Source organism: Syngnathus scovelli, chromosome 22 (assembly GCF_024217435.2).
Source record: "Syngnathus scovelli strain Florida chromosome 22, RoL_Ssco_1.2, whole genome shotgun sequence".
NCBI classification, from domain to species: Eukaryota; Metazoa; Chordata; class Actinopteri; order Syngnathiformes; family Syngnathidae; genus Syngnathus; species Syngnathus scovelli.
The window spans coordinates 1,823,386-1,842,350 of record NC_090868.1 but is presented as its reverse complement, the minus strand read 5'-3'; the positions used below and the strand labels follow the sequence as shown (position 1 = coordinate 1,842,350).

At 38.7% G+C, this 18,965-nt stretch overlaps 1 long non-coding RNA gene across 1 annotated transcript in view; it reads right to left on the bottom strand.

The window, feature by feature from the left end:
- LOC125992101 (uncharacterized) overlaps positions 1-7,515 on the bottom strand; it is a 74,907-nt gene extending 67,392 nt beyond the window's left edge. Inside the window, exon 1 of the long non-coding RNA XR_007489535.1 lies at positions 7,458-7,515. This is a non-coding gene — a long non-coding RNA (uncharacterized lncRNA). The remainder of the gene's footprint in view (positions 1-7,457) is intronic.
- Between the last annotated feature and the right edge of the window lie 11,450 nt (positions 7,516-18,965).

Sequence of the window (18,965 nt, the reverse complement as noted above, 5' to 3'; positions counted from 1 at the left end):
AAATAAAACCAAAAAGCAAATATGTATTTTTTAATTAATTTTTAAAATTAATTCATGAGTTTTTTTTAAATGAATTCCTCTGAATCCCAATAGAAATATGTCTGATTTTTATTTTCACTCCTTGCTGTAATGGAAATTTATTGATATTTATATAAAATAAACATTTATTTTCGATTTTTTAAATAATTTTTTTTCTGAATCTCAAAGCAAATGTAATGTCTAATTTTAGAATTTATTTATAGAGATCATTCCAACCTGTTTTTTGTCAGAGAATAGACTATAAGCGCTCGTGGCAGTAGCTATCCATGGTGCTGAACCCACTGTTTCTCCACCATGTCACAAAGCCCATCTCCCCAAGGCAGACGGTGTGAGCACACATTCCTAAAATCACTCCACGCTGTCAATACAAAGATGCCTACCCATGGCAGCCTGATGAAATACAATACTCTTAATAAAAACCCTAAAAGAAACATTTGCGGTCGGACATGTACACAACAACAGCCGTGACCCATTCAGTGTCAGATCCATTGGCGCAAACATCGGCCTTTGCTATCCAACCTATCTTCCATCTTAGTGTATGTGTGTGGTGGCTTATTGGATTGGGGACGTCTGTTAAAAGGAAGCAGCTGACTGACAGCCCAGCACCGAGCAATCGGAGAGATATATTGTTTCCATCGGCTGGCTCTGGCTCGCTGCAGTCACACCGGGGAACGAAGACTGAGATCTTTTAAATACTGCAAACGCAACAATTCGGCCTGTGCAACAACAGTACGCAAACCTGCCAATGAAAACAAAGATAACATTGAAATCTACCGGCATATTTTCAAATGTTCCAACAGAGGTGAAGTGAAACCGCCTTTACGTTATTCATGACTGCGCACAGATTTTTTTTTCATAATTGAATTTTTCACAGCGACACTACTGTTGATTTTATCCTCACTGATTCATTAACTCGTCAAGAGCTTCGTCGGCGGCGGGGAAAGGAAAAAAAAAGTATTTTAGTTTTATCTTTTCTTCCACCAGAAATAGCGCTCTGTATTCATGATGTGAAAGAAAAATCTGAACTAATCAAGTATTGCAGAGAAAAGAGAGAAGTGGTTTTAATTTTTGCGGCAGGAGTTTAGCAATAAACAAAGAGTCGTTTTCTTAAACTGATTTCACTGCATGATTTGGCACGTGGCTTTAAATATATGCCTGCTCCTATCGGTAATTCAATTTTATATCGCTTCACTAAGGACCTTTTATGCCTTTATATAATATTCATTTCACACATTTAAAAGGAGGCCCACGGCCTTTGACTGTTCCAACAGTGTGTTCGGCGGTTAGGAATTCTAATTCTCATCTTCACTGACTTGAATGAATCTTAAAATGTCCCTCTGGTATTCTGGCATCAATTAAAGATGGCTGCAAGTTCAGTGCTCCGGCTTTTTTTTTTTTTTAAGCGAGTCACTTTTCAAAGTTGACATGCGGAAAAATAACTTGCACTCTTATATGACCGTTGGCTTTTCTTTGGTCAAGACTTGAATAAAAAAAAAAAAAAAGAAAAAGGCAGCTTTGATTGTGGAAAAACGGGTTAGGGTTAGGGTTAAAATGTAAAAGGTAAAAATGTTCAAATATTTTTAAAAAGATGTAATAAAAATTGACAGTAATATAGATTTTTTTTTTTAAAATAAAGACAATTTATAATTTTAGTATTGACACAAGTTGATGCCACTTAAAATAATATGACGGGCCGTATCTGGCCCCCGGGCCTTGAGTTTGACACCTATGATTTCCATAATCATTTTCATCCGATGCCTTTGCTCACAAATCCAATTTAGCTAAACGTGAAGCCAACCAGGACCTTCCATTTGTTCAACTCCTGAGGCTTTTTTTTTGTTCACAAAAGGAGATGACAGCTTTTGATGTTGGGGCCTTGTCTGCCTTCAGTTACACTAGCCACTCAAATTTAAAACCGTTTTTTTTTTTTCCATCACGGACAAGCCCAAACGCTTGTGCGTACAATTCTCACCGAAAAGACACAAAGTGGAAATGAAGATGGTCTGCAGTGGCAGCACTCTTCATATTGTCACATCCACTTTATTAGGGATGGCAGGTTCCTGCGAGGAGCAATTTACTTGTTTTCCCTTAGGGGGCCCCGCGACGCCGATACCTTCCGGTGCACCCAAATGAAGACGCCTCTGCTAGCTGGGGGAAATTACCTCTCATTCCAGCTTTGCCACTCCCAGATCCCCTCATCTCCCACATAACCTCCAAAAGCGCCCAGCGTGCGGCTATTACCCAGCGACTGAGGCTTGATGATGGATCGAAAGGGCGCCAAATCCCTTCCCGGCTTTCCGATGTCTCTCAGTTGCTCAAAGGCTTATTTTTTTTTTGTTTTGGTAACCGCTATGGCTGTAAAAAGGTAGACATATCTGGAGGCATGAGGCCACATCCAATAAAGCAAAGTGATGAGAGGGCTTGTGACAGGCCATCACGCCATTTTGAGGATGGCCCATTTATTCGCTCGGTTAAGACCAGACACGGCCCGACGGAACCATGTGATGAATGAGTCGCGGAGTTCAACGTTAGAATTTAAAATTCTAAAAATGGTGACTGTAAAAATGTAATTAATGAGGATTTTTTTTTTTTTCCATCGATTTCGAGCTCATAATCTTACAGTTCATCGACGCAATGACCGTTTCAGCAAAGTCGGCGGAATTACCCAAATCAGCACAATCATTATCCGCTTAAAAATATAATTGTCCAAGTATTGGACTTTTTGAGTAGATTAACAAATCCGAATCTTACTTGCATCTCAATGAATCTCCAAGTGAACCTCAAAAAGCTTCAAGCGAGGACGTGACCTTGTCCCACGTTTGGCACTTTCCAACTTCCGTCGTCTAGCTCAAGGAGCAGACACTTTGAAAGCTACAGACAAAAACACTAATGGAGGAAGTCAGGGGGAAAATGTAAGTACTGTACTACTAATTGACCTGACACACACCTCCAGTGTGTCTCGCCGGTGGTGGCTTGGCACGACAGTCCGACAAGCTGCAATGTCTTTCTTTTTTCCACAACCTTCTATGCATCCATTCCACATTCTATTTTTTTTTGCAACACATCAGGTCAGATACAACGGCTCATTTCAGAGGTTAGATTTTCGACCCGTTCCCCGTAGAGCTGTCCTCAAAAAGCCGCCTCCATCACACTGCGTCTAAGTGCTCGAGCTGATAGCAGACTGTGTCGCTTGACCCGAGAAGGTATCAAAACATGGAAAGGCTACAACAGCTTGACCAGATAGAGGCAATTTTTCAACAATCAAATCTGAGGAGCAAGGATAGCAAGCTTTCAAAGAGAACCTAATTGACTTTGATTTAGGTTTCCATTCAGCCCATGCTTTATAGTGCAATCTCGTTCTCTACTTTCGATATTTTGGAAGGTAGTGAGAAGAGATTATATTTTTTAAATTTTTATCTATTTATTTAATTTATTATTTTATTTATTTGCATATTTGAAATTCATATATATTATTTGATTTGATTTTTTTATTTGCATATTTAAGACTCATATTTGTATATTTTAAAACGCCTTAGCCCAGTTTACAGGACTGAAGCATGGCGTATTTTTGCTCGTGCATCACCACAGCTCTCGGGCATAAGAGCAATGAGATGGCAGTAATTAGCTTGGATTTAAAGCAGTAATGTATCCAACACAGCTGCCGCGCTCAACAAGCGTGTGCATAGGGCCGCCTAGTTACCTTTGGCATGAAAGTGTTACCTGGGGGAGGGTCACTTGGTTTATTTAATTCTTTAACATAAGGCATCGGGACAAAGTAAGTGGCCAGATTATAAATAAATGAAGACAATTTGTAATTTTAGTAATGACACAAAGTCGATGCCAAATTTCTCTTTGCGGGCCACATGAGATGTTGTGGTGGGCCGTATTTGGGCCCCCGGGCCTTGGGTTTGACACCTACTGCAGAATTATATCTTTCCAACCAATGAGAAGCCAAACATTGATTTACGTTACCTTGACAATATTGAATACTACCTGGTTTTGTCATTGTAGCAGTGGCAGGTGGTTAGGGATAGGGATAGGGATAGGGATAGGGTTAGGGTTAGTATTTCAAACATGGGACTTTAGTGGGAATAAAAATAAGGGATTCAAAGTGGCATACATAGAAAGGTGATATTTTATTTAGATGTGCTTCTCGGTCTGGTCTGTTTAGTTACAGGCACGCCTGGTGTACTACATATTGCTTACTCTGAAATCCATTGTTAAAATAATCATGGACAGGCCAATGTTGAAAGAGCAAGCAGCAGGAATGTGATTACGGCCCGATACGGAGAAGCTTGTCAGATGGAATAACATCATTCTCAGCACTTCCCGAGCCACGAGGAAGTCACAACCCATCGGGGCCTCTACCCGGTGAGATGCCGCGTTAAAGAATACATCACGGCTAGATGGGAGGGAGCGAAGCTTTCAAGTGGAAATACAGTTACTAAAAGTGTCGAGGAGTATAAGCAACAAAATCCGTCCCGTTGATTTCCCCGATGAATTTTATTCAGATACATTTGTGTTGAGAAAAATTGTATGCGAGAAAAATTGCAAAATTGGTACTTCCTGTTTGATTTGGCACACTTCCTGTTAATTTTGGAGCACTTCCTGTTCACTTCCTGTTTGATTTGGCACACTTCCTGTTAATTTTGGCGCACTTCCTGTTCAATTTGGGGCACTTCCTGTTCAATTTAGGGCACTTCCTGTTCGGTATATTTCAAAAATGGGACGCTTCCATCGCTCACAAAGCTCGAGTGACTCACATCAAATAAAAAATAAACTGATCTGGCACACGTTGACCTTTCAAACTAACGTATCGTCGCTTAACTCATTTGTACGCAGTGGACCATACACATTTCTTTTTTTTAATCATCTTGGAATTACTACTGGGAAAACACAAAATAAAGGAATTGCTTTTAGCTGTTCCGCACAAAAACAGACAGAATGCAGGCGATAGTAATTTACGGCTGTTGAACCAAAGCTGACTGATTTTTTTTGAGTCTGGGGTTCTTTTTGGAATTGGTGAAATGACTACGCTGCTTAGACATAATTAAAAGTGAATTGGAATTAATCGGATGTGGTCATTTATTAAAGTCCGCCATGTTTTGCATTTAACAGCGCTCATTACGGGAGCTCTTCATTAAAAGGCGAGCAGAAATCGAGAGTTGGAAGACAATGCGGCCGCAATCAGCGCCGCTCGCTGCAAAAAAAAAACGCTTTGCTCGCTGACAACCCTATGCCGCAAATAGCAATGGGTCCCCTGCTGATTATGTAAATAGCAGGAGATCCTAATCTACAAACACCATTAATCATGTCCATGTGGTGTAATTTTTTTTTTTTCCTACAAGATTCACATGAGGGCCTCAATTTAGGAGTGAAGCTAGTCAATTGCGTATCATTAGCACCAGTTGTTATTTTGAAGGCGGAGCACGGGTGGCCTGCTATACATTTTTAATATTGATTATCATTGCATTTAGTTTGATTTTAGTTTTTTTTATATTTATATATTTTTTATTATAATTAATTTATTTTTCTTTTTAAAATTTTTATAAATAACTTAGTTGAGTTCCTTTTTTTTTTATGTATGGAGTATATGTAATAATTTTAAATATATGATTATTGCTTTCTGGGTGTCAATTTGAAACTATAGATAAATGCTAGTCTCGTTAAATTCATCTTAATTAACATGAAATGAAAAGCATGGCGAGTTTGAATTTGCCAGGTAATATCCAATACACGGTGCCAATACTAATACTTCTTTTTTAATTATAAACAGTTGTGCAGCGTCCTTTTTAATGGCTGTTGTAATAGAAATGCAAATTAATTGTGTACACGTTGCTCCTACGCCACTTTGAAATGATCCCGGGAATTGGGATAATGAAGAATCAATGGAGCAACATATTGGATGTAGATGTTCATCAATATGGAGCTAGCGTGCTGCTAGCGCGTTCACGTCACAGGAGTTGGTGTTTTTCATTACGCTAGCATTTTCCATAATAAATAACAGCATTTAAAATGACGCTGCTCATGGGCCAACTTTTTTTTTTGCTTTGTAGAGCTAATTTGCATACATATGACTGGAACACGTCCTTTGGCACTAAAGTCAAGAAGAGTGCAACGTCTAGACGCGAGTAGGAAATGATTCGCATTTCCTGAAAGACGACCCAGGAGAAGAACATTTGACTGCTTATCGTCCAGACATGTCTAGGCTTTTTTCCTCGGCCTGCCAATTGCTTCTCTCTTGATGGACAGCCCTTCCCCACATGTGAATTTACATCTCTGTTGCCTCGCAGACAGGCTAATTTAAAAACATGCGGGGGATGAAAAGGCATCGGTGACACAGACGCTGATCGTCATATCGTTTTATTTCACAGATTTGGTGCCAATTAAAGACAGGAAGTGCTCAAATGTCAGGAGACTTGGCACACTTTAGGTAAAAATCTGACAGGCCTAACAGATTACGCTGTGCTGAAATTCGAGGGGGAAAACAACAATAAAAAAATATCAGGAATTTTAATTTATGGCCTGATAATTTATGTGACATGATAAAACCGGCATGTGTAAATGAATACGCCGAGGTGAAATCACACTGTTCAATTATCTTGAGGTGTAAATGAGTTTTATTAGTGCTGTAAAAAGATTTTTTTTTCTTCTTTTTTTAATATAAAAATGTAAAATATAAATAATATATTTATATGAATATATTATTCATATAAATATATTATATATATATTTATATATTTAAATATTTATAAATTATTTATTAGCACTTTAAAAAGAAATGTTTTTTTTAAATATAAAAATGTAAAATATAAATATATTTATATGAATATATTATTTATTTATATAAATATATATATTTATATATTTATAAATTATTTAAATTATACATTAGTATATTTAAAAAAAATTAAAATATATATTATATACTAGCTTTTGCTTTATCACAGATTTCTACTACATGTAATATTTTGACATACGCTGCTGTGGCAGTGGAGATAAAGTTCATGGCAAAAAACAAACAAAGCCGAGTCTTTAGTTGTCCCAAAATAAAGCCAGATGGTTTGCATGTTTGCTGATGTGCTGGTAATCCTGTTTCATGCTCTCCTGGAGAGGAGTCCCACCATTCTCCCCGGGCATGACAATCCCACCTACAGGAGTGTATCAGCAACCTCCGCAACACCACTATGACTGATGTGTTTACGCTTTTTTTTCCCCTCATCACATTTACCCCCCCCTCCCCTCCCTTGCTACTCACAAGACTGACTCCTCAACATACACAACCAATGAGTCACAGCACAGTAAAACCAGAACATTTGAAAATATTTTTCTTCATTGAAGAAAGAAAAGTGTCCAAAAAAAATGGCCCGAAATACTCACGAGGGGTGAAAATGAGAAATGAAAAACGGGGCCCTTACCTTCTGACTTTCAGGGCCGCTTGATAGTGGAAAAAAATGTATGGCAATGACATCAGGCTGGTGATGAATTAAGAGAAGCTCTCTTCCTACTGATGGATCCTCTGAAAGAAAGGCAGAAAGATGGAGAGATGAGATGGAGATGAAGAAGTGGCGGGGGGGAGAGAAGGCAAGGGGAGTAGCTGTCTATTGACGCTGCTGCAAATGTTCCCCTGGCTGCCTCTGACAAAAATGGATGATTTTTATTAAGAGCCTTGGCTTTGTATCTTCCATCTCATATATCTCCTCTAACAGGGGAAGGCCATCTCGGAAGCCGACATGGAAGACAAGTAGTGCGGGGCTTTTATTTGGAGGGCTGCGCTTGCGTGCATTTAAAACCATCTTGCTTCCATTTAAAAAAAAAAAAGAAGACATTTTGGACACTTTGTATCACATTGGACCAAGAGTTTATAGATATAAAGGCAAAATGAGAGAATATATAAACCTTTGCACCAACCCAGCTTCAAAAGTTTGCCCAAAAAAAAAAAAAAAATCTGTGTCTCCCATGATTGTGCTGACGCATGCATTTTTAGGTCATACATTTATCTATTTTGTGTTCCGTTCAATGCCGAGCTAAAAATCAAACTACAAAAAGTCAAAAGGATTTACAAACACTTACCATGATAGTCCAGGGAAATCTTTACATGACTAGTTACAGCAACAAACACAACTAACTAATTACCAGGACAAGATGGCACACCTGATCAAGCCACAAGCTGATTGGTCGGGAAAAGAAAGGCAGGATTGAACCAACCATGAAATGGGACAATAAATCCAATATAAAAATACTAATCATGAGAAATTTAAAAATATCTAAGAAGCACAATGACAAAAAAAAATCCTTTAATTCGTAACAATTTTAAATGGTTTGGACTGAGATTTGTTCCATTGGGGGCGTGGCCAATAGTGGGAACCATGTTGCTCCACCCCTGCTCTTCAATGTGAGTGACCCCCCCCCACACCCCAAAAAAAAAAAAAAAAAAAAAAAAGAACCTAATGCTGTCTAAACATGACAAGCTTTTTTTGGCATGAAAAAAAAAATGTTTCCAAACCAGACAACCAGAGTAGTGTGAAGATAATTATTATTGAGTTGGACAGATTATTCCAAATTTGCCAAGTAGAAAAATTAGCAGTTTCAGAAAACATAATATTTCCTCCCGTTGACATTTCGCTGCAGCCTGCCGGCCTAAATATCACAAGTGTTGTTTTTTTGCAGCTTTTTATCAACTCGTCAACGTAGTAGCAATGGCTACCTAATTCGCCCAGCATTACCTCGTGTGTCGGACACCTGTATTGCAAATCATCAGCAGGTAGTGCACAAGCGTTTTGTGTTTGTTTGACCAACGCGAGGGTTTAGTGAGCCCAAGACACGGAGTCACAAACGGATTGCACAAATAACTCACAGCAGCCTCTAACAATGTCGGCCCACGGTGGCTTAACCGCCTGCGTGGCTGTGAGCATTTGTCAGCTTAACGCAAATTGATGCAACTAAAGCTCCGTTTCCAGCCAACTGCATCATATAGTGTGGCGCAATCTGCAAAGGTAAACCCTCGGCCTGCCACCAAGGTGTGTGGGCGGGATGGAGATATCTGCGCCGTACAGTGCTACGAGTCATACCAATATATTTTTTGAAATTATATTCTGCCTTCTTCAAAACCCTGACTTGTTTTTGTTTTTTTTCATGGAAGCGGGAAATTTATTTTTATGTATTTATTTATTTATGTATTTATTTACATATTTATTTATGTATTTATTTATTTATTTAATTAATTTTAATTTTTTTATTTATATATAAACAATTGTTCTACAAGGGGGAATCAAATGCCCAGTTGAAGAGTCAAAACTAGAGTGAGCCCAAAAATACTGTTCTTCCTGTCTTTAATCAAATTTAGTGTCAAACTAAATGTGAGCCATCTAGTGGCCAACTGTGGAATTACAGCGAAAAGGGAAGCAGAACAAAATACTTTCTTGAATTCTTGAATTAGATGCTAAAGTCATCCCGACAACAAGAACAAGATGACTTGCACAAAATACACTTTAATCAAGTTTAGTGTCAAACTAAATGTGGGCCATCTAGTGGCCAACTGTGGAATTACAGCGGAAAGGGAAGCAGAACAAAATACTTTCTTGAATTCTTGAATTGCTTTTACTTTGTGAATATACAAACAATAGTCATTATTTAGATGCTAAACTCATCCCGACAACAAGAACGAGATGACTTGCACAAAATACACTTTAATCAAGTTTAGTGTCAAACTAAATGTGGGCCATCTAGTGGCCAACTGTGGAATTACAGCGAAAAGGGAAGCAGAACAAAATACTTTCTTGAATTGCTTTTACTTTGTAAATATACAAACAGTAGTCATTATTTAGATGCTAAACTCATCCTGACAACAAGAACAAGATGACTTGCACAAACACACTTTCTTATTTCCATTCCATTGTGAATTTCTTCTCGAACTGTTCTACACCCAGAAAGCAACCTTTGACACCCAGCTCAGCAACTCATCCTTCCTAGGGGGACTCTTTGGGCTCAGCTTCTTGTTGTGGTACGTACACCTCCGCATACCAATGACAGCTGCCATAAACCACAATCGAACAAGAAAGTAGCACACACACACACACACACACACTTGAAAGGTGTGTGCAACTGCTAGCGGAGAACAAACACGGGACAAATCGGGTCTTGTGCTGATCAATAAAGTATTCTCCGCGCCACCACTCTGTCACCTCCATTTCTATAAAAACAACACCGAGACTAGATTTGTTGCATCCAGTGAAGGATAATAGGTGATAACGTCGCCTTGGCAACCGTTCCGCTGCATACATGCCATAAGGGGCTTCGGCACTTGCTATTCGCACCTGAATGTTTATTCTCATACTGGCAGATTGTCAGTGTAAACATTCTTCCTTTGGCTGACAATAGATTTCTAGACACACACAAAAAAAGATCATAAAGAAAATATAGAAGGTTTCGAAGGCGTCAATATAATAACGTCACTCCCCACGTTTGTATGAGTCATCTTGCAAGTCCCACATGGATGGGACCTTGAATTTCATCTGCTTTGAATGCAGTAAACACATTGAGTTATAAAATGTTATGGATGATTGGATGCTTCATCGCCCATGTATGATTATAGTGGTGGGATGTCATCCCTTTGTGGTTCTATTAGGAACTCAATTTACTCTTTGGGGATGCTCATGTTGTAGGCCATATTTCAACGTTGACACACTTTTTTTTTTAGGAATTGCTAAATCCATTGCTTTGTCTGTAGACCTATTGTTATTTTTTTCTCATTATTTTCAATTATTATTATTATTTTCAATTATTATTTTGGAATTGCTAAGTCCATTGCTTTGTCTGTAGACCTATTTTTTTTCTCATTATTTTAAATTATTATTATTTTCAATTAGTTTTTTCTCTCATTATTTTCAATTATTATTATTATTAATTTAAATTATTAGTATTATTTTCAATTATTATTTTCAATTATTATTATTTCCAGTGCTTATAAAATAGAGTAAAATATTTCCGTCATGATTTTTGACTTGATTTCCCAAGATAGAAAACCAAGAATCTCGCAAGCACAACATTTCAATATCCCCTGAATTCTCCCTCTCCATCTAATGATTAATTTATTCACTGTTTGGAAAGTGAAAAATAAATCTTTGATGTATTATTTATTTAGTCTTCCATGTCATCAGGCTCTTTTCAATATAAGCCTCCGTTGGAATTACTACTTGTGGAATTCCACTTTCATCTAAGCATTTATCAGGAAATTAAAATTAAATTAAAAAAACCTCTACATGAAGTCAACACAATAAGGTTTGAAGACAAGGAGAAAAAAAAATTGCGAACATACAATATGTAGTTTCCCCCCCGTTGTGCATCACAGCACTGCGGCTAGATTTGAACATTAAATGTTCTATCGCTTCAAAAATGAAAGGGAGCTGGCCAAACAAAAATTTGCTAAAGAGATTTTTCACAAGCCTTTGAAAAAGATCATCCATATGCTCTGAATGGGTGAGTGACTCATAAAAGTCCTTAACTATTGAACAGTGCTGTTCAAACACAAGCGCTGGATTCACATAAAACTTCAGACAACGCTCCTCTCGACAATTTCATAATTTTTGCTCTTCAAATTAATTAGAGAAGATTAAAAACAATGGAATCGGAAACACAGTTTTTTTTTTTAAACAAAAAAACATGGAATTCATTATAGCGTCTGTTATCTTTGAAGCTAAAAACATCTTCGATCCACTGAGCCCGGCATGGAATCAGACAAAAAAAAAAATGTCTCTCTCAGTTTCTTGACAGTTCAATTATTTTAGAAACTAATGAGCTCTAAATGGCCAACAAGGTCCAAAGAAAAGAAGATTTGATGGCGCCAGGTAAAAGCCTCAAGGACCAATTACTGAGCTGGTCACATGACAGCAACAGGCATTGAATTATTCCTCCTGGCTAATAATATATTTGAGCTCCAATCCAATTTGGAGAAGCTTTAGCAAATCAAAGAAGTGACGTTTGTATTTTATCTGCCACTTGTTTTGGGCTGAAGGACAGAAGATCAAGTGGAACCCCACAGCGGCAAAAAAAAGGACAGAAACAAAGATGGCAAGAGGACCAAAGGCTAGCAGGGGCTCAGAGAAAGAAATGAAAAATGTTGAAAGTTAATGGAGGTTGAGAAGTGGGATCAGGACAGAAGAGGGGAGAACAAATGGATTCCACGCCGTCCATTACAGCAGCCGCCGTGCGCTGGAGTGCCGCGAGCCAAAATGCCCGATTTATTCCGGGCATAATGAGGCGCCGCCGACGCCCGATGCGAGGTTAAGTCGATAGCTAGCCCACATTTAAAGTAGCCGTGTCCCGTAATGGCATCTCCAGGCGAAAGATTCCAATAAAGCATCTCATCTGTCATCATAAAAATTTACCTTGCGATTTTTTACCGGCGCTCTATTCGCCATCCCGCCAGCTTCACACAAACAAAAATTTTGAGGACGTTACTGAAATCCCGGAGACTTCTAGCGACTTTACCTTAACCCCAAGATAAGCCTTCACCTTGAAATGTGATTATTTACATAACTCCAATTGCTTTCCATCCCCGCAAGGAAGCAGGTCCAGATTTACGTCCTCATATGTACTTGATGTCACCCGGGCTCATATCGATTACAGAACTGTACCAAGCAATTTAATTACTGCATCTAAAATATCTTGCCAAGCAATCATTAAGATGAGCCAAGTGAGCTGGAGGTATCTTACCGAACAATCCTGTTAAGGCTTTTAGTGCTTTGGATCACACTCCGTTATGGCACAATCCTTGACCCGGCCATTTGTCTTTTCTTCATTTCGTCCATTTCTATCCAACCGCAAGAATGTATCCTTAAGCTGGCCAAATAAAAGTCAATTGAAAATATTGGTTTTATATTACAGAATGATTTTATGGCAAACTACAACGTATTTTCCAAAGCCAGATATCATTGGTGTCAAAATCGAGGCTCGGGGGCCGGAAACGGTCCACCACCTCATTTTGTATCGACTTATGTCAATTCTAAAATTACAAATTGTCCTAATTTAATTTAATACCATTCATCCTTTTTAAAATATTTGAACAGTCTTTACTCATCTCTGATTTCAAAACTAGTTAGCATTTGTTGCGTAGCCTATGCTATATTTAAAGCGCTGACACTTTGACACCCCTGCCATATATCCAAGCAGATTGATGACTTTAATTGCGTGATCTTGCTGATTTAGTAACACTCTAATTGTTTGTGCCCAGGTGTACTTTGTATTTCCCCCCCAACACCTAACTACCTTGTTAATCTCAGTCATCAAGTGCAAAGTCATCACGGGCTAATGGTGCACGCACAGTAAATGGTAGGAAGGGCCATTATAAGCCATCCAACAAATCTCCGCTCACACAATCATTGTTCCTCAAAGTGTGGCGGAAAATCCGCTGGCCGCACCAAAAGTGTGACTAGAATTCACATCGGATAATCAGAAAGGACCTTCATAGATTAAAAGATTATCTGCTTAACCGGACCCAATCAAAGAGCATGAATATTTATGAGACAAACATCTGAAATAGTTTTTTTTTTACGCAGACTTTGTTCCAAAACTGAACATTTTAACACCATTGATTTTTGTATTGCGTTTTGTTTGTTTCCGCGTTGCTGCGAGATTCGACTCATCCTTCTTTGCCTTTTAAAGCACGGGAGGAGGGAGGGGCTGACGATAAATCAAATCCGCCCGGTTACTGCTTTAGAGCTCCACAGGTCCGCGAGGACATTGCCCACTTCCTTGCATTAATCTTTTAATGGACTCTCCTCCCTTCTCTTTGGCAGATGCACTTCCCCTGACAGGTCAGCACCGATTGTTGGGGTCATTAGTCCTGTGATAGGCTGAACGATAAGATCAGCAACAATGGCGACAAGGTGTGGGAGAGACCACTTTGGGGGAGGGCGGGGGGGGGGTCATGCAAGGTCATTGAGAGAGCAGGTCCATTTAGTACCCAATGTTTAGGTTGGTGATGCATATTTTTCTTCTTGAATGTTTTATTCTTAAAATAGCTCATGGCAGAATTGCTTTTTTTGCAAAGTTTGGTAAACCCCAGCACAAAATTGCACTATTGACTTTCAAAATCTAATTCACCGAAGCTCATATCTTTTATATGGCCTTCACGTCAAGGTTCAACTTTCTCATTGTTCCAGTTCACCTAAAAAAAAATCAAAAATAAATGCTTGGTCCGTTCTCAGAGGCGGTTCTCGCTCACAAAATTGACGAAAGCTGGATGATGTGGACGAATGGGGTGGAGTTGATGGTTTGATAGCGGCGAGATGTATTTCTTAATCAACAGCGGGGTGGAAGGCTAACACAGTAAATGTGGCCCACTACTCACAACAAGTCCCTTGAGAGATTATACCAATTGCCTTTCCTGAAATGAATTCAGTGACCTACTGTAATATGAAATTCATTTGCACATAGGCAGCCGCTGCCAGACAATAATGTGGGTGTGTGTTTGTGTGTGTGTGTGTGGGAAGGACTGCGGTGCATTGTTGGCATATACCACAATGCCGTCCGTGTGAAACACAATAAAAAATATTTTAATAACTGTGCACAATACAATTAATAACTATTGGAAGGAATATCTTATATTGGCAGGTATGGCAACTCACTGAGAATTAATTTTTTGCACTACAGTTGATAAAATGTAATATCGTAATGTACACTAGATTTGCTACTTTTTATATTATACTTTTTATTTATATTTTTTATATTTTATGGATTATATTTTTTGATACTTTTATGCAAATGGAGTTGCGGCCAATTGCAAAATGTTTTATCATGACCACTAAATTGTATATTTTTATATTACACTTTTTATTGATACTTTTTAATATTTTGTGTATTTTTTTTATACTTTAATGCATGATGAAATTTTATATTTTATGGATTATATTTGATTTTTTTTATACTTTTTACATACTTTTATGCAAATGCGGCCAATTGCAAAATGTTTTATCATAATGTATGACCGTTATATTTTTATATTACACTTTTTATTGATACTTTTTAATATTTTATATATTTTTTTATACTTTAATGCATGATGAAATAACTTTGCGACCAAAGTATAAGGACATTATGAACGTCTTATCAGGCCGGGGTAGTATTTTGCATTTTTTTCTTCTCGTCAAAACTGCTTTCAGAAGAAATACTGAAGCTTTTTCTTTGTTTTGTGGAGTAGCGTTTGAACAAAAGCGCAATAGGCAGATCAAAACAAACCGTGCATGTCAAACTAAATGAGCTCGAGCATCGCTCGTTGAACTCTCACATGAGCATTCTCGCATTGGCGTTATTGTTTTAGATTAGACGAAACAAAAACATTTGGACTAATTAGTCCAAGGCCTGAATGATCGCTAATTAGAATAAGTGCTTCAGAGGGAATATTTTAGAAGAGGAAGGCCAACCGGGAGAGGAAGATAAAACCCTGATTGTTGTGTTTAGACGAATACAGAGACTTGGATATAAAAAAAAAAAAGACATTACTGTTGAAGAACAAAAGGCGATATGGTAAAGATGTATTTTTATTTTAAATGACTATTTTTTTCATTTTCTTTGACAGCGATGAAAAATCGTTGACTCAACCAGCCTCTTTAACCACGACTCCTTTAAACATCAAGGCAAGCGAGGGTGGTTTATTTATCTTGTAAACACACACACATTGCTAATTACACCACATATCACGTTAAAAAGAATTCCACCTCCGTCAAAGTCACGGCGGCTCGATGGAGATTATTTCTTTTTTGCCCGTCTTTTCTTTTGCCAGGACAGGATTAAAAGCTGGTTATTGTTCAATCGCTTTAATGTCGCCCCTCTTTCTCTCTCTCTCCGCTGTCGTTTCAAGTTAATTAAATTTCTTCCGGGGCAATGGCGTATTGGCTGGCTGACAGGTAACATTATAAAGCGTGACCTTCCTAGAGTTGTTATCCTTTTGACAGCACAGATACTCTGTGGTCGGGAATAGATGCAAGGCTGATACTATCTGGGCATCCTGTCCTGTCCTGGGACGCCATTTTGCTGCAAATGTCACTTGCAACCTAAAGATTATATCGCGGCAGGTGATCAATATTCAGGATGAGCATTTAGGAAAAATTCCATGTTTTTTTCCATATACCGTCATTTCTTGACTATAAGTCACACCTGTATATAAGCTGCAGGTGATCAATATTCAGGATGAGCATTTAGGAAAAATTCCATGGTTTTTTCCATATACCGTCATTTCTTGACTATAAGCCGCACCCACATATAAGCCGCAGATGATCAATATTCAGGATGAGCATTTAGGAAAAAAATTCCATAGTTTTTCCATATACCGTCATTTCTTGACTATAAGCCGCACCCGTATATAAGCCGCAGGTGATCAATATTCAGGATGAGCATTTCGGAAAAATTTCATGTTTTTTTCCATATACCATCATTTCTTGACTATAAGCCGCACCCGTATATAAGCCGCATCAAATATATACTAATAAAATATATAAGAGAAGAATCCTACAATGACATCATGAGAAATCCATAGATAAGTCGCAGCAGACAAAAAGCCGCTGGGTTGAAAGGGAGTCGGGAAAATACGATAATTACAAAACGGTCGTGTCTCAGCATTCGCACACGGTCTTGTGCCCTTCGCCCGGGTGATCTCAGTGGCCTCGTGTACGTTTGAGTGTGATGTGTGAGGACAAGCGAGCACCATGTTCAATTGTCCATTCAGCGAGCTCAGCAGCGTGTGAAGGCCCTGTGGCCAGAGCAGCAAACAATGACTGAGTGTCAAGCTTCTTCTCAGATCATCAAATGATGTGCTTTTATGCTCCTTGTGGACAACTCTTGCAATGACCCTTTTTTTTTTATCATTGCAAGGATTTTGTTTTTTGCTTCGGGGTTGTCACTGTAGTTAAAGCAAATCTAGAGCAATAAATATGGTGTTTGACTTGTTTTGATCTATATACTCTTTTTGGATAGAAGTGTTCCCAAGTAACCACTTTTTTTTTTTTTTTTTTAAACAGCCTCGCTGGAAAGACTTGTGAAGAGTTTTGCAGGGCGAAAGATGTCCATGAAGTGGAACTACAAGCCAAGAGGAAGTAGAATCCGAGTTTTCTGCCCCAAATAAAGAGTCACAGCCGAGGGATTTGAACTCAGACAAACCCTCGAAGAGAGAGAAACAACACGTGCAATGGGTACAAGATGTGATCGTAAAAAAAAAAAAAAAAACTCCGACAATCAATCCGACAGACGAGTTCCCGGTGACAATTTGTTCCTGAGAACACATGACAAAACAGAATGCGATGCTTTCAGCAATGGCTGCCGGCTCCAAAATGGAACTGAAAGTATGAAATTGTCTTCATGCTAAATTGCACATTTCACTGGCTGTGACTTTTCTCGCAGCTTAGCCAGGCAGACTTTCTAATCCTTTTCTCAGTTCTTCTACAACTTCACATAAGGTCAATAAAAAAAAAAGAATAAATAATACAAATAAAATAAATAAAAATAAATAAATAAATAAACAGATTAAATAATAATACAAATAAAATAAATAAAATTGGGAGAAACGGCTAGGTTGCTAACGTGACATCATCTGATCCCTTCACAAAAATGTGAAATCTCGTGACACACTAGCAAGTCAGTGACAAATTGAAACAGTCTTACGCTACATGTGCTCGACTCAAGTATGAATAATTCCCTTTGCCGCGGCGGCACGACAAGTGGGACGACTTCAATCCATCTTTCGCTATCTGGAAGGTGTTTAATATGAATAGATAGGGAACATGTTAGAGAACAACCAGGGAGGTTGTGAATTTAAAAGGAGGTCAAGGCTGCCTGTTTGTTGTCACGTCTGATCTCGCCGCGTCTTTGCAACTCCCGGCGGTCTCGACTTTCTGTAAACTTGTGGACTTGGCTTGGGGCTTGCTAATTAAGCAGGTAAGTGTGTGTTGGTAAACACGTGGCAGTGCACTTCAGCCCCCTCTTGTGTCCTCAGAGACACCAACATGAGGAAGAATATTAAATCAGTGGTGTCAAACCTGACGCCCGGGGGCCAGATACGGCCCGCTAAATCCGTTTAAGTGGCCCGGGAAGACAAATTTTGTGTCAATATTAAAATTACAAATTGTATTCCCTTTTAAAAAAAAAAATAGAGATGTTTCTAGCAATTTTTATTATATTCATCTGATTTTAAAATGATTTCAGTCAAAAAATGATTTATGTAAATAATTTTTGGGCTCAATAACCTCAAACCACAAAATTTGGTTTTCTTACCCCACCCAGATGGTTCGTTTGGTGTAAACCATTGTCCTCGTTTCCCCCCCCCCACACACACACAATTCTGAAATAACTATTTATAGTCGTCCTCACCCCCAACCATTCATATTTTTTTTTCTTTGCCCTGGCAGGAAGATGGAAGCATATTTTAAGCATCACGCTCCTGAAACACAATTCATCCCCTGTCGAAATACTTCCCTCCGTCACACCTCCATCCATCTGTCTTTTTTTTTCCAAGCCCCTCCCCACTGTGATCCTTCTTCTATCCCATCCTGACTCATCGGTAGCCAAGATTTTCTGCATTGTGCCGACTATTGATTTCAAGCACCCAGACATCGTAGACTAGCAACAATGCCAATAATCACCACTGCTAACCCATTTAGCATTATTGTCATTGGTGGGAAGCCATCGGGGATTGAAAGGGATCATTCTAGCAGTCTTTATTGTGAAAAGGGAAGCTAGCAAGATGTGCCAAAGTCAACCAACATAACCTTGTTAAACAACGCTAATCTCCGCTCGTGGATTGATCCAAATTGAGGCGACGCAAAGTAGAAGTAAACACGGCTGCGTTAGCGTGGCGTGACCTTCGGCGGATATCACGACTGACCTTCATGACTGGAACATTTGCATAAAGTAGATTAAGAGCAAACAATTCTTCC